General features: G+C 43.0%; 1 long non-coding RNA gene across 1 annotated transcript in view; it reads left to right on the top strand.

The window, feature by feature from the left end:
• Nucleotides 1–11,875, top strand: part of LOC140256956 (uncharacterized) — a 39,821-nt gene extending 27,946 nt beyond the window's left edge. The window contains exons 2-7 of the long non-coding RNA XR_011904886.1: nt 5,563–5,719; nt 7,151–7,315; nt 7,966–8,257; nt 9,214–9,470; nt 9,587–9,730; nt 11,767–11,875. This is a non-coding gene — a long non-coding RNA (uncharacterized lncRNA). The remainder of the gene's footprint in view (nt 1–5,562; nt 5,720–7,150; nt 7,316–7,965; nt 8,258–9,213; nt 9,471–9,586; nt 9,731–11,766) is intronic.
• The last annotated feature ends 2,811 nt before the right edge of the window (nt 11,876–14,686 follow it).

Below are 14,686 nucleotides of genomic sequence, written 5' to 3'. Positions count from 1 at the left end.
TCCTGTAAGCTGTTTACAGAGTCATCTCAAGCATCTTTTTGTACCTGAAGTTCACCCAGCAGTGCCCAAGAAAGATCCTTGGTGCGTACCTGGCTGGTGGGAAGCACATCCCTGTTCACTGCAGGGGAGTTGGACTCGATGACTTTTAAAGGCCCCTTCTAACTCAAACAACTCCATGATCTCTGGAAGAGATCAAACTTTCAATTGACTTAACACTTCCTAATGGAAGAAAATAACTAATCCTCCTGCACCGCAGTGCAAGATGAGTTCTGAAATCTGCAGTCACACAAGGAAGGATTAGAGGCTGACTGAGGAGAACTTTACTCATTCATTTAATTATGTGATTCAGCCAAAATGAATTGGTCATCCTAGAAGACAGCTGGGAACCAGGATCGCAGCCGTCTTCCGAGGTCCAACAGCAAACATTTGTCATCTCCCAATTAGCTCTGCTCTGCTGGTGTAGAGTCTGAGTCTCAGCCTGGGAAGGGACCTTCCCTGGAGAGCCAGTGAATTATTGAATAGGAGGTTACAGATGACAGAACGGTGTATCAGTGCTCTGATACACTAATAATACTGTATGTCTATGCAGTCCAGATAGGTAATATCTAATGCTTCACAGGGATACCACAGCATTTGTGTGGAGAACGATGCTCTCATTGCAGGCAGGATTAGAGATGTTATTTGTAGTGAAGCTGCTGAATGCCTTTCCTCATAAGGCCCCCTTCAGATCAGATGCTTTATGGGGGGAAAAAATGTTTTTTGCTTATTAAAAATTAATATGTATACAAATGACGATTGATTAGACTGAGTTCAGAGGATATTTTAGACATTGAGCTTTCAAATATTGAACCTTCCTCAGCATCCTCTCATTACTGCTTTCTTGAAGCAATTTGGTGAATGAAGAATGAGGATTACAAAGAGTTGTCTTCACAGGAGAATAGAGAACCAGAACCATGTAGAAAAGAAAAGAAAGCTTCAAGCTTTCTTAGGGAGAGACAACAAGGGAAGATTGACTTTGCTGTAGGATGCGAGTTCTGAGACTTGGTTACATGGCAGTGGATTATAAATTTTATTCTAAATTAAACCATTACGTGTTCAATATTGTGCACTTAGAGAGCTGTAAAAACTCTGAAATGAAATTAACAATAAAAAAAGAACTTATAACTAATATTGCAGTGTAGCGGGATGTAGGACTCTCCTGCTGTTTCTGCTTTGTTTTATTGGTAACTGTTTTATTTTTCTTTCTACCTTGCTTAGTTATCGAAGGCGCTAATAAAACTGATTGCCACATTGCAGGCTTCAACAAACCCATGCAGAGTCTTGTATGAGAATTTAGATGATGAGAGCTAGCTGAATTTCCTGCTGCTGTCTTAATATTACTGATGTCTAAATCAGCTAAGCAGAAGCTACAGGAGGGTGTTGGTTTATGCTGGGCTGTAATGCGGGCAATCTCTTTGCACAAGCCATTTTTTCCTGAGCATTAGGAAGCTGGGTCTGTAGCTGGGTTGTTGTCTGTCTCTCTGCGATAAGTTGGAGCTTCCTTTGGTGGATTCTCTCATTCATGAGGACAGATGCTGGTGAGATATTGGCATCAACATGATGTTATAGTGATTCTTTGCAGTGACAGATCAGATGCAGTGGTTTAACCCAAGATTAACACTGGTTCCCCAGAGGCTTCTGGTTGGCAATCCGTATTTTGGCACTCAGAAGAGAGCAGGAGACTAATCAGAAGGAGGACTTTCCAGTGGTCAATGAGATTAGCAGTCAAAATGCTGTGATTCTGTGCGTGTGAGGAGGGGCATATCCTTTCATTTCTCAGGTCTCTATCACTAGGCAGCAATTAACGTTCCCTTTGATTCTCTGATAGAAGTGCTATTCACTTTTTAGCTGACGTTTTAAGGACACTCATACCTTCCCTTTAGATTCGCCTGTGTGTAAAGGCAGCATCAAATTCTCATATTCTCTCTTCACTTCTTGTAAGCTCCTCTACAGAGGAGAGCTCTTAGGGAAAGAAAGAAGTCACTCAACTTGCCTCTTTTTTTGCCTTTTTCTACTGTCGTTTTCAACAATGGAAACCTTCACGAGGAGTGCACCTATAAGGGAGCAAGAAGGGAAGGAGGATGCTCTCAGTATGCCTATTTCCAGGGGGGGGAAAATGGAGTAAGTGTACCTTTTAAACCCAGGTGTAACTTCAGGGCAGGTTTGGGATGGTGGCTGGGGAGTAGAGGGTGGCTGGGTGCCAGTGCTGTTTGGCTCCCTGCAGCTCCCTGCTCTGGGAAGGAGACTGTAGGAAAACCCCATGTACTGGAAACGTTTCTTAGAACAGATCGTTTGTCCAATCAGAAAGTCTATTATCCAGCTCCTGTGATAAAATATGCAGAGCTCTGACTTAACAGAAGGAGCTCTCTGCACTGGAAATCTGGGGCATCGTTCTGTGCAATGAGAAATTACGTTCAGTAAAAGGAGACAAGACAAGAAGTGACATTTCAAGGAAAGGGATTTGTGTCTGAGTCCTGGAGGTCAGCGTGCTGCTGTGAAACACAAAGCAAGGAACTCATGGAACCCACAGCCTGAACAACTCTGCTGTGACCACAGGTCTCTGTACTGCGTATTACCCTGAGGATTAAACATCCTCCACCAATACCAAATCTATAGCTGGATGTCACCACAGCCTGGTAACCCTTCTGCTTGACTTAAGACCAAAACGCCTCTGAACAACTGCCACACACAGAGAGCTGGGTGATTTGAGCCTCCCAGAGTGCGAAGGATTACAACAGCCCAAGGGATCAAAGCTAAACCAGCGGTGCTTAGGGAACTGGCTCCACGGAGAGATTTATGATGGTTTGGTAACTGCAGCCTGCCAGCGGTAATACAGGTTTTAATAGCAGAGGGAGTAAAACTAATGTTGTACTTCTGCTAGCTGTTGCCTGCGCGTTTGCTGATGTACTTAGTTTCTAAGTTCAGGCCCAGAAAACCTTACTCATCATAGCCCTTAATGCTGCTGTCCTACCACCTGGCTTGATGAATAATTACTGGGATTAATCATTGGAGGGGCCCAGTTCCTTCTTCGAACGTTAGTCTGAAAAATTGCTCTCCCTGGAGGCTTTTGATTTCTCAAGCCTTTCTCTACCGTGACACACAGTGCCTGAAATTCAGTAGCAGCAGAAAACAAAAGGGACAAAAAGAGAGATGGGAGCATATTTACCGGGTATCAAAATAGAGTACTTTGATAACTGTACCTCACAGGTGATGCAGCAACACTTTGGTTCTGCCAGGCACTGGGGCTGACAGCCCCCTCTGTCACAGACACCTCCTCTCCCCAGCTTAATAGCCTTGCAATTAGTTGCTGGGTGAAAAAAAAGTATTCAGCAGTGGTTAATTGCTTCTCCCTGAAATATCTCTGGCACTGATGTGGAGAATGGTCTCAGTGCTTCTGTCCATAGCATCATTTAACAGAGAAAATACAGTGAATTTTTTGGAAATGTCAGGGGAAGCTGCCAGCTCTCCTCCTGGGCTTGGAACGGCCGTCGGATCGATTTCCATTACAATGGGGCACAAATCATCTGATTTGCACAGGCGACAATGAGAAACCATTCCTGGCCTTCAAGAGATGCTGTATCACAGGGAGAGCTGTGGAGAAGCAGAAACAGAGCTCATTCAATTGGAAGCAATGGAGAGGAGTGATCCTGGGCACTGGCTAGCAGAGAGGCTCCTGGCTTTTGGGGATTTTACTGACCCTCCTTCCTTCTGGTTTTTACACCCATGGCCTCCAACGAATCTGGCACTTGCATGATCACCACTCACAGACTCGCTTCTTTGTTCAACACCTGCTTTGGTCCAGAAGATCGAGGCTCTCTCTGACCTCCCTTCCGAATGATAGGTTGTCATAAGCTCAGTCTGTCAGGAATAAAGCTTTGGATTTTTCCCAACCAGGTATATTTTCCAAAATACACCTCTGTTTTATCTGCCATCCAGAAATATTGGGGTTCAACTTCCTTGCAGATCTCCAAACCCAGCTGTCATGGAGTTGTTGGAGTGTAATACATATGCATGACTAGCACAGCTTTCTAACTGGCAGGTAAGCTTCAGCAGGCTGGATATGTACATTGAATGTAGTTTGATTGACCTGGTGGTGATGGATTGATGGTTGGACTTGATCTTACAGGTCATTTCTAGTCTTTATGATTCTGTGCTTTCATTTCACACCATACAGCTGCTTCTCTCTTCTGCATGTGGAGCTGTACCCAGCATACTCTCAGCTGTAATCAAACTATGCCTGTTAAAACAAATGACACCAGAAAATCATCTGTGTGATTCTAAGATCTCCCGGTCATCTGGGGATAATCTTTATGAAGACTTTTACCAACCACATATAGAAGACTCACTCTGTGGAAGTTATGGACACACAGCCATCGCATCAGTGCAGTTCCATGATTTACAAGATGAAATGCTCATTCTGGGGAATGTGCCATAGTTTTTATTAAAAACAATTATGAAATGGAGTTGCTGCCAAGCAAAGCATTACCTGGGGTGTCAGCCCAGAAGAGAACCAGGCAGGGTTTAAGTGTGGCTGGTAAAGATGGCTGGATTTGCACATGAATTCCAGAAGATTGGGATACTTCTTTTTCTCTGAATCTAAAAATTTATAACAGGGGGGAAAAAAAAATAACAAGCCATCTGAAAATTTCCAGCCTTGTACTACTCTACTTTACACAGCAGCTGTGAGCACCTCCTCCTCCACGTGATTTGAGGTAAGAAAGTAAAAGAGCATTTCCTATGCAGAACTCTGCAGTTTGCAAATGGTAGTGATGAACCTGATCTGGGGACAGGAAAGATGATGACCTGAATGGCTATAATGGCTTTCCCCCCTGGCACGTTTTATTTTCTGCTCTAATGTGGACCCATTGTCATACCTGATATGAGGATAAATCTCCAGTGACAGCCTCTTGCACTTGAGGATATCCAGACAAATAAAAACAGACTCCTACTGCACAGAAAATATGTCAGCATTTTTAAGATGTGCAACAAGTGTGCTCTAAAGTGCTCCAATCTGGTCCAATGCAGCAGCGTTTGCTCAGGCCCAGCCCTCAAGTAGTGGCAGCTGGACACCAAACGGCCTAAAACCCAAGTCTTACCTAATGCTTTCTTCTGCTCAGAGCTCTTGCTGTGCACGTCAAACACAATGTTTCTTCTATAGAGAGTCAAGCAGAGTTGGCAGCGAGAAACCCTGCCATCATTTTCTGAGATTACCAGTGGCCTCTCTGCCCCGTGTGCTGGCTTTTCCTCTCTCTAACCAAAACACTGCTGAAGCTGTGTTGTCAAATGACTGATTGAGCCCAACATGTTTGTGTGATAAGCTACCTGGCCCCTGTTCTATCTTGACAGTTTCTGTTACACAACATGATTTTTTCCCCCTCTGCATCTTGGAAAGGAAGATGGGTGTTGTAGAGAATGTTAAATTGGCTCGTGCTGCAGTGTAGGTTTCATTACCTACGTATTAATCCTTGAGGTGCACAGCAATTCTCTGCCTAACATTACTGGAATTTTTTGCATCTTTTCTAGGAACTGAGTATTGATCCCTGGAAAATGAACAACAATGATAATAAAATATAGACAACTACAATCCCAGTGGTCACGTTGAAGGGGGAAATGCTTCATTCGCACCTCATAAGAGCATTCAGACCATGAGTGGAGGGCAGATTTCTTTCTCCATCACTGGGTAAGTGGCATCCATAGAGTAATGGCTTTTTGAACTTTCTAGGATTAGTCTACAGTCGAATTATTCTTGTGTGACTAAATGAGGTGAAAGATGAAGTGCTCTTCCCTATCACGTGAAGCCATTTTCACTTCTTTTAAATTGTTTTTCCATATTCCAGCCTCAATCTGTTACGTAGTAATTTAATCTTAATTTAATCTTAAATGAAGTATGGGAAATAGAAACCACTGTGGTGTCTACAATTAGATAAAACAGGATATGCCATAAATGACTCCAACACAACTCCATGCACCGATATGCCCTTTAACTTCTTGACTGTGCAAAACCATATCTAATTGTTGGACAGACCTTCTGATTTTTAACTTTGGGGTTTTGACTGGGAAAAAAACCCCTTCACTTTGGCACCTGAACATGAATGAATGTTTGAACATCTTATTTCACCTGACTGTGAGAGGTTGCAGAAGCCATTGTAGCTCCTCTGCAGCCACCCACCTTGGGTATAAATGAGCTTGGATCACATCCGTCCTCATGGATGAGGGACATCAATGGAAGTTTCCTACCAATGGAAGCTCCATCTCAGCCTAGAGAGGCAGAAAAGATCCAGCTATGGATCTGGCCTCATAATGCCCAGAACATTGTTTTTCTATGTTTTCTGCCAAGTTTCTCATTGGCTGTATTGCATCCATGGGTGAGATCAATAACACCTGAGCTAGGAAACGCTTAGGGGGGCCACAAATCCAAAAAGGTTCAAAATCAAGGCAGTCAATGGACAGATAATGTCAGTCAGTCAGATACTGTTTGTGCTTGACAGAAGAAATATCAATAGGTGGCATGACTGATGAGCAATGAAGGAAACTTCACCCACAAACAAAAAGTAAATAGATGGGGTTTGAAAGCCCAGTGTTACATTCATTTTGTGACTTCTTATTTTCCACTTTATAAAAGTAGATTTAGTTTTACTTCTCAGCACAGTCCTCTACTCCAAGAACCCTTCATAACGATTAAATACAAAGTGGCCTTTATGACAGCACTATTAATAAGGGTGCCCTGCCAGTCACTGTGGGTACCTGAATGGAGCTCCAGTGACCTGCCACCAAGGGGAATGGAGAAACAAAAGATAGTGCAGTGTTTTTTGGCTACAGTCTGATCCTTTCAGTTCTGCCAGGCTATAAATATACATAGAATAATTTACATATTTATTGCATTCATATTTACCAGGTTGAAAGCACTTCAGGTCTCTCACGTACTGTGGTCAAAATGCCAGCAAGGTCATTCTAAACCATACAGAAATTCACAAATATGTTTCCCAGTGACGTAAAGGCATTGGTTTGAAAGGAAAGAAACAAAGGTGAGGGAAAGCAATACATGGGCCTGTTGTGAGTACCAATGGGGATGACTTGAAGGGATTTTATAAATGCATTATATCGTTTATAGGCAAAATATTGATGGATGCATCTCCGTTGCTGTTACTGGAACAACGTGACCTGGATTAGCTCATGGAATAGGAGATTAGATCACAATGAAGAGCACCCTGCTGCCTCAAGTAGGAGTTAAGAAAGTCACAGTGGAGAAAGGACAGAAAAGTGTGCAAGACCAAATGTAAGTAGCTGTCATTTCAATTGTGCCAGTTTCAGGAACTCAAGGTCCTATTTCCAATGATGCTGAAGGACAAAGAGGATCTCAAGGCATTGCCTAAGGCTCTGCCATTGTGGAATTGTGTTCTGATACATCCAAATATCCATTTGGAACCTCCTTGTATTTTTAGCTGCCTTCCATCCAGTACAGGATTTTGGTGACTTTAAGACACAACCACACTGTGATAACAGCTAGATTCTTTATGATTCTGCTGTGCGGCATGACAAACCCAAGTACGCGCTGGCATGTTTAACAAGGACAAGATAAAGAGTGCCAGCACGAGTTATGTTGGGAAGGAATGATGCAAGGTTCTGTTGTGCATTGCTTTCACACCTTCCAGCCTTTTGACCAAGCTGCGCCACAGAAATGTGAGAAACATGTCATTTGCTGGAGGGGTGAGGAAATACTGCTATTCTGAGCGGGAAAGAATAAAGTCAGTCACTGAGCCAATATGTAGATCACTGAAGAGTTTACATATTGTCATCAAGTCTGGGTGCCAGGGCCTGATGTCTTTGGTGGCACATCAGCAACCTAATTAGCAACTTGAAGATATCTCAGAATTGAAACTCTTTGACACTCACTAAAAGGCTTATACTTGACATCTGGTTTGACAGGTTATGAGGCATCACAAAAATGCTTTCACGAACAAAAGAATTCAGTACATCCACTACAGCCTACAAAAGACCCTGCTGTGATCCTGGAGGTGCTGGGATTCCCAGGAACAGTTGCAGCAAAGCAGAGTTTGGCTGTTCGTCCTCCACAGACACTGAACATGCTGCCGCCTCAACCTTCATGGCAGGAAACAACATTTCTAATTTCTTCTCAACTGTGAAGTCAAAGGATCAGTGGGCATGAGAAAACAGAAGAGTACCAGCCCTGGTGTGACTCAGTTTCTCCAAGACTAAGGTATGGTTTGGTATCTGATGCCACTGAGACAGAAAATAATATGCTGAGTATTGAAGAACTTTACAACAGTTATGAAAGATGAGTCACTCTGCTTATAAGGTCATGCCACCGAGCACCAGTTTACCAGATAATCTTTTCCTTTGGAAAACTAAAGCATTAATGGTGATCTTCTGCTTTGGTGTAGAGATGCTTTCACCACACTGCAGTATAGGGAAACGGCCACATCTACAATATCATTGCTGCTTTTGTGCCCAGTGCTGTTCTGGAGAGCTTTGCTGGGGTAAAGACCTCAGAATTTTGCCTCAAGTCAATTGCCCTGCCAAGGCAAGGGCTACCAACAAGATGAGCGTGGAGGTCTGTCTAATCCAGTATCCTTCCCTTCACCATGGCCAAAATCAGAAGGTGCAAAAACATTTTCACTGTACTTGTGCGTCAACAAACTGTGATCCTGGAAGAATAACAAGAGACATCTATTAAAAGCTGGGGGCTTTCCAGTAATAACTCCCGTAAACCTATCAAACCCGTTGAAACCAACTAGGCATGCCATTTATTTGGTGTTTTGATAAATTATAGCTCTGGGGTGCACCCAGGGCCAGATTTTTAAAGCTGTTCAGCTGTTTAACTCTCATTGATTTCAGCATAATTGATTTCAGTGGGAGTTAGGTGCCTGCACTGCTCCTCACTCTGGGCCAGTCCCTTCTATGGTAACTGCACCAATTAGGCAGGAGAGCAATTTATCCAGGGCCCCATTAAATAGAATCAATGGTGCCCAATTACATCTAAATTAGCAGTTCAGCTACTCTGATGGTTGAACAGGCTGCATGGCTGCTGCCATCCCACTGCCATCACAAATGACATTTGTGTCATTCCATTGTGTCCCAGTTAGAGCAAGAGTCATCCAGGAATAACATCCTGCTTCCTCACTCAACCCATGATGTTTTTCATCCTCCCACCAGGTCATTCTGACATTGCAACGGACTAATGGTGTAACGGATACTAGGAAGGAAAGCAAGCTGAATCCAAATCTAAATGAGTGGGGCTTACATAATTAGAGGGTGAGAGAAAGAGAGACTGGAATCAGAGACAAAGTCTTTTCAAGGTTTCCAAGGCAGCAAGTGGCTGCTTCTTGTACAGCATGCACCACAATTGTGTTTTCAATTCCACAGCATCGGTTTTCTCTACGATGAGGAGAAAAAACCCACTCTTTTGAAATGTGAGTACCTTTGAAATAATAGAGAGAAGGTCTGCGACGTTATGCTCCACATGAGTAGTTGTGGTGATATCTTCATTTATTCAATATCATCTCCTGACATTTCATTCCATTTTCAGGCAAGTCATTTGTAATGTTATGTGCAGAAGATTCTGGTGTTGTGATCTTTCACTTTTGCCCTGCATCTAATACTGAGGATCATTCAGCCATGATGAAACCAGCTGGAGGAAATTCTCTCCTGCAAGACACGAAGGCCAATGATGGTATGAATGATGCAGGGCTGCTTTGTCATTTATTGCTCCACATTCCATATGTTTGTCTGATTGGTGTAGGGCAAGGTCTATTTATTAATACAACAGCTCATGTGAATTGCAGGCAGCTGACAAATAAAAGCATCCAGGAAGGCAATGCATGGACTGAGCAGAATAGCCTTAAGGGAACTTCTGGGGTTGCTGCAAAACTTGATGAGGACAATAGGGCTGAGGGCTCAGCCTTCCCCAGCACTGTGCTTCAGGAGATAGCTGTGAGAGAAAGGGAAAAAAGACCATTTCTGGCAAAGCTAGACAATTTCTGTCAAGCTACCAGAACAATACCAACAGGTAAAGTGGGTGAAGAAGCTAATTCTAGGAAATACGTGAACATTCCCCCAGACAGATGGATCTTTCTATATAGGTCAAACTTTCGTTTTCTGCCAGCCCTCTTTCTCACTCCTAGGATGATGCCAGCTGCACTACACAGTACTGCTGCTCCCTCGCTCTTGAAAGAAAGCTTTTTCCAGGTGCCAAGTCCAATCAGAACAATGTAGGTAGCTCAGCTGATGACAGGGAACTGGAGCCAAGGTGCTGGGAGCAGTAGAATGCACAGGCTGCTTCAGGAGTCTACACCACCAGGAGACAGAGCAGCACCAGGACATCCCTCCCAGCTCAAGCTACCTTCAGTATCCCCAAGAGTGCCTGAAAAACGTAAATGCAGACTAAAACCATTTTCTTTGGAGATCAGCCTTTAATGAGGCTCCTCCTACCCACAACCTTACTGCAGAATAAATGAGCCAGTTAATGCACTGCAGGTAGATCGGCGTGCCGTTGTGCTACAATGCATTGGTTCATGCTTACTACTCTTAAGGAAAAATATGAACAAATCATTTAGTAAGATTTCATTCCCTTACTCTTTGCAAAGCCTACAAATTAATTCCTCAATGGGCTTTTGTTCTAGCACTTACCTTGAGCTTTTCAGCTGAACCACTGCTCATTTCTCAGTTCTTGTCTTATTCTGCAAGGAAATAGCTTTACATTATGCTGCCTTCAGTGACTTCTGCCTCTGCCCTTGGTATAGCTGCACCAGACAGGTTAGAATAAAAAGCCAAACATGTACTTGGGTGAGATCTCTAATACCACAGTGGCTAATTTTGTCGGAAAAAAACCCTCTTTGCTCTTCACAGGACCATGAGCAAGCACCACTACTAAGGTATTTCCCTTGAGGTAGCTTTCACCAAGGCCAGAGAAAATACAAAAAGTGGCTCATTTCTACTAAAAGAAAGAGGGAAATTAAAATATTTACAACTTCGCTTCCCTCCTCTGGTCTATTTCTTTTCTCTACTCTTCTTTACGTAGTTGTTGGTTAGACTCAATAGTGATTAGCAAACCTCTTTTATAATGTGCTGATCTTGATAGTTGTGGGAAGGAGGGCACAGTGACAAATGAAGTAATTACTTCCAGCCTTTTGCTTGTAGAATCTGGCAGTTAAGAAAAGCTTCAGTAGTATTTTTCCTCGTGATGTAGAAAAAATTAAAAAAGAAGTGGTGTTAGTTGGCCAAAAGCTTAGCGACTGAAGAAATTGGCTCCAAATATCCATACCTCAGGGCAAAATCTGGCTTCCTCCATCCTGGTTAGATGATGTTTTCACACGCTAAGCTGTAAAATTGCTAAGCAGAGGATTAGGGTTGTGGTTCCTTACTATGTATGACACATAAGGGCACCTTCTTGCCATGGCAGGGAGGTAGAGTTATAGCTAGGAGATACGTAAAATTACAGCAGAAACAATAAAGGTGGAGAGAAAATGCTTTGCTCATCAGCAAGCATTACTGAGATACCAGGTGGGAAAAATGGTAGAATCTTGAATATTGCCTGTTGTCACATATCTGGTGCTTCAAGTAAGTGTTGGGCTAGAAGCAAAACAAGATTGGGAGTGCCAGTGTTCCTCATTGTATATTGTGCTTTTCTGTTGTAGAATTTCCCATTTCTTGTCTTTTTGTCATTACCAAATTTCTCTGTTTTCTAAAGTAGTTGCTTCTACCCCATAGGTACCTATATAGGATAGTGCTCTCCTGAACCATAACTCCCTGTGGTTAGTTCTTCCTGAGACCAAACTCTTGGTGCATTTAATGAGCTGTGTCACAAAGCAAGAATGGCGCCAGGTCCAGAAACCTCTGAACAAGACTTCAGCCCAGGTTAGTGCTTTTATTTTTACTAGTAAGTATGACTAATCTCCAGTGCCTCCAACAGAGAAAGGAGCGTCTTAGCCAAGAGTTTTAATACTTCCCGAAGGCCTTTTTTCAGTTGATTCAGGCTGGCTAATAAGCCTATAGCTTGTGCACAAGCTTTAAAACATCTGCTCTAAGTGCACCCTTTTAGCCCTTTGAGTTTGGCCGTACACGTGCTATTTTTGGCTTTGCTGGTGACTGACATGTTGTCCTGCTGACAGTGTTATTTCACATCCTGGAAACACCGTGGGCTGAGAGCTACAGGGCTCTCAGTTTGGGAAAAGCTCACATTTCTTCTTTACATCTCCAAAGTCTGAGCACATCCCAGCAACAGTCACCCAATGGTGGCAAGAGGAGAGAGAAGTGAAGTGAGTGTTGTAAAGCATTAGTACTTAATAAATGAGTCGGGCAGCAGACAGAACTTGATCAGCTGGAATCTCAAATATTGGTGTGGAAGAGGAGTATTTATAGACAGGGGCTGCACCAGCCCTGTTTAAAAATACTGGCATAAGTTTGAGGGTGAACTCGGATTACTGCATAGGGTGGAAATGGCCAACCTACAGCGTAACATTTGTACTTCTCTGGAAAGCTTTGGGATTTCAAGCAGCCTGGGGCAAAGCGTACTGCACACACTTGGTGCCTGCCATGTGTCCAGCCCTCTCTGCTCGAGAGGATGGCTGCCAGCAGTCGTGTATGTGTGAGTATGTGTTTGGGTAAAGCATTACTGGAAAGGGAGCTCATGCAAACTCCTCTTCGCTGAGGTCACCTGAAAAATTTCCACTCGCAGCTCTTGCACTGCAGTTGTTTTATAACTACAGCCAAACTTGGCCACTCCAGAATTTTTAACCTTTGCTACCTCATTTCCATAGAGGGAGGCTTTTCTCCTGAACTTTTATTGCTCAAAAATTATGCCCAAAGTAGTATAAATACCCAATGCATCTTTTTCACATTTCCATGTAGATGGTTCCAAGCTGGAGCATACAACAGCAGCAATGGGATGTAGATCACGCCCCAGTATTTATCAAGGGATACTTCCATTTCCTCAGACACATGCAGCAATAAAGTATTGGAAGGGGAGCTGAGTTTGACACAGGTCTCATTGATTCAGCACATAATAATCCTTCCTCTGGCACCGAGAGCAGTCTTGGCAGTACCCAAAATGTCTCCACGTCTGTGAGGTGTCAGCTGCCGACATAGTGGGAGATTGAATTCAGCCCAGGGCAGGGGGAGGATCATTGCTGCTGGTGGCTGCAAAATCATCCAGGGCAAAAGGAAAAGGACAGGAACACCTATCCAGTTGAGTAGAAATTCCCTGGGATTAAACCTATGGAAACACTGATACTGATTTTGCTGAAGGTAGCTTTTTTTTAATGCTTTTGTTTTTGTTGGGTTTCATTGTTGTTTCTTTGTTTGTTTAACTACTTCTTGTTGGGCTTACTGAGGATCATGAGATCATTCTGTCTCTGTGTCCTTATATCTCCCTGTCTGCCACTAACCTTCCTCAAAACTAACAAAAATTCTGCCAGCATTCAGCTGAAGCCAATTTTCAGCTGAACGAAAGGCTGGATCACATTCTTTATCTTTATTAGACTGGTAGGCAATGTGGTCAAAAGGAGGCCTCATGGATGGATGGATCCAACCAGAGTTAAAACTTCCCCCCAGACCTACAAAATCTAACTGCGGGAAGCCAACCTTCATCAGTGCCTGGTTCTGTGAAATACACAAATGGCTGCACCCCATCCATCCTGCCCAACAGAGAAGATGAGTTTGTGGCTGTATAGCAGGCAGAGCACGATGGTGCTTGTTAGATCTAGATATGCTTCAGCAGAAAACTTTCAGATGATTTACTGTGTCAGTGGGCACTGATTTTGCATTTTACTTAAGGTACAGAAGAAGCTGTAAACATTTATACAAACCCAGAGGAGAACTGGGCATAGTTAGGCTTGCTGTGCTGTCTCCCAAGATGATTCATGAGCAGCAGTAATGGATCTGCATGCAAGGACAGCACTGCCAGAGTTAATATCCAGATCGTTCCCTGTTTGAGAAAGGCATTTTATAGGTGTCTGAAAACAGGTTGGTTAATCATCAGAAGCAGAGTCATTCAGATGTGAGGTATTTCAGAGATGAGGCAGTAGAAAGAAAAAAGGCTGCAATGCATCCCAAAGGTGACAGACCTGACAGCAATTTGTTTCTTCCAGTTGAAGTGATGCTTCATCTGAGTTGACGTCAGGGAGTGTGACTGGGTGTGAGTCTACATAGACTTTGTTTTATTGATGCTGCATACAGGACAAAAGTGATTGTTTTTTTTTCTTATGTGGCAACAAAGAACACAAATACTCATAAAAATAATGTTTTGCATAGCACAGGTTACAAAGAATGAACAATAATGCAAAGAAATTTGCTTAATTACATCTGTTTAACCACAACATTTTGTGAGATGTTATTTATGGAGAATAAGAAAAGTGCCATAAGGAATAGTGGCTCATGCCCTTAAATACTACGCATAGTTCTTGCACTGCCAGCACGAGAGATGATGATCTATGCCTCTAATTATAACCAATTTGGATCTTCCACACTTGATTTGGCTTTTTGCCAGAGAGAACACTGTGCCAGCATCTTTCCCTTCCAGCCTTTCACACTAAAACTATACCAAACAAATTTATGTCAAACCAGCATCGACTTGGTTGGAGAGTTACCATTCGTTACTATTTGCGAATTACTGCAAAAAATGTGAAACACT

Source organism: Excalfactoria chinensis, chromosome 10 (genome assembly GCF_039878825.1).
Source record: "Excalfactoria chinensis isolate bCotChi1 chromosome 10, bCotChi1.hap2, whole genome shotgun sequence".
In the NCBI taxonomy this organism is placed as follows: domain Eukaryota; kingdom Metazoa; phylum Chordata; class Aves; order Galliformes; family Phasianidae; genus Excalfactoria; species Excalfactoria chinensis.
Note: the sequence above shows the minus strand (reverse complement) of the source record. Positions and strands in the feature narration are given on the sequence as shown.